Genomic DNA, 2,114 nt, shown 5'->3' on the forward strand with positions numbered 1-2,114 from the left:
GGCCTGGCCAAGAAGGGCTGGGGAGGTGAACTGATCCACCGACCCCCTTCCTTACATGTTCCAGACCCAAGCTGTGGAGGCAGTCTGTATGGACAGGAGTCCTGGGCAGTCCTGCCCTTCTCTGTTCTCTGGGGAAACAGCTGAGGCAGGCCCTTGTTTCTTCTCTACCTGCCCCCACCCAAAAAAATCCCTTTCCAACCTGTAGTTCTGGCCTCCAAGTTCTTTCACTGCTAATCTAGGAATTGATCCTGGGAGCACTGACCATATTCCACCTTCCCCCCTACGGGCCGGGCTGGCCCTCCCTCTGCCTTCCTTTCCCCCTTCTTGAAGCAGCCACTGCCTCTGTATTGGAGGAGTGATTCCAGATCCCAGCTCTGGAAAAACCCCAAGTAGTGAACAGACCAGGACTAGAGGAAGGGGCATTCCTGCTGGCTGCCAGTCCTTTCTCACCCACCAGCCCCAGAAGAGGTAGGAGGGTGGAGGATCCCCAGCTCAGCATTTCTTTCCGGTCCTATCTCTCTTGCCCTTTGACTCATCCACTCATTCACTCAAAGCTGTGTGATCTCGGGCAAATGCCTTCATGTCTCTGTGCCTCCATTTCTTCATAGGTAAAATGAGATTACAAATGGTACTGACCTCCCAGACTTGTGAGCATTAACTGAAGCGATGCATATGAAGAGCTTAACCTGGTGCCTGGCCATAGAAGGACCTTGCAGGCATTAGCTGATCCACCCCTTCTAGTGTCACTGGGTTTCAATCTCAAGATACTGCCTAACCCCCAAACTCCACCTGGCTCCTCATGCCCCAAAGCTCACTCTTGGGTGGTCAGGATTTTCCACCAGGAATCAGGTTGACTGAGAGGCGAGATCTTGGAAAGAAAGATGGAGAGATTATTGACATTTGTACTGCAGTTTCTGTACTTTGGCCTGGGAGGCACGCTGCACTGCTTGTAGGGTCTTATCCAGACCAGGGATTGAACCCATGTCCCTGCAGTGGAAGCACAGAATCCTAACCACTGAACTACCAGGAAATTCCCTCCATACATATTTTAAAAATTCAATTCTGCCGTGCCGTGCCATGTCGGTTCAGTGTGTCCGACTCTTTGTGACCCTTATGGACTGTAGCCCACCAGGCTCCTCTGTCCATGGGACTCTCCAGGCAAGAATACTGGAGTGGGTTGTCATGCCCTCCTCCAGGGGATCTTCCTGACCCAGGGATCAAACCCATGTTTCTTTTGTCTCCTGCATTGGCAAGCGGGTGCTTTACCACTAGGGCTACCCGGGAAGCCCTACAGTTCTACACCCTCTTATAAAATTGGTATTATCATTTTTCTCCATTTTGGAGATGATGAAGTATCAGAATGGTTAAGTAACTTGTTCAAGGTCACACAGCAGGCAAGGGGCAGAGCCCAAATTTACACCAAGCCAACAATGGCTCCCCGGTGCCCCATTGTCAGTTGGGATGGGGGTAATATCCTAGGCGCTGGGTGCTACAGGAGGGTCAGCCGGGTCTGGTCAAACAGTTCTGCCCAGGGTCATGCCAACAAGTAGGGCTAACCAGGATGATCCAGATCCACAGTCAAGTTCACAGAGCTGTAAGTTCCAACTTAACCCGGGACTTGAGGGTTTGAGATTTTTCTCATTCAAGGAGCATTTTCTGGGAAAGAACTCCCACCCCGACCCCCTTCCCATGTAGAGGACATAGATTTTAAGTAGTACAGATCAGGGAACCAAAAACGACAGAGTCCTGAGTTTAATCAGAGGAGAAAGCTAACACAGCCAAGCCAAATGGAAGTGCAAAAATACACTTCCTTAGTTTCTGGAAAGGAAAACTGGGCAGACTCCGCTTCCAGTTTTGATCCAGAGGCCGAGTTTTCCAATGCTCCGGGTCCAGCGTCTCTCGAGGACCTCCCTGAAGGGCCCCCAGCTTCGCTGAGGCCGCGCCCAAGGAACCGTCGGTCACCCCCTCGAAAGGCCCCCCGCCGGCTCCGCCCCTGCCCACCCAAGGCCCCGCCCCGCCCCGGCTGTGCTTGGTCCTCCTCAGCTCAAAGACTCACTAGGGTGAGCGAGCGGCAGCGCTCGGCGTCGTGGCTGGAGGCTGGGGCCGGCGAAGAC

The sequence above is a fragment of the Bison bison genome, unplaced genomic scaffold (genome assembly GCF_000754665.1).
Source record: "Bison bison bison isolate TAMUID 2011002044 unplaced genomic scaffold, Bison_UMD1.0 scf7180017864309, whole genome shotgun sequence".
Classification (NCBI taxonomy): Eukaryota; Metazoa; Chordata; class Mammalia; order Artiodactyla; family Bovidae; genus Bison; species Bison bison.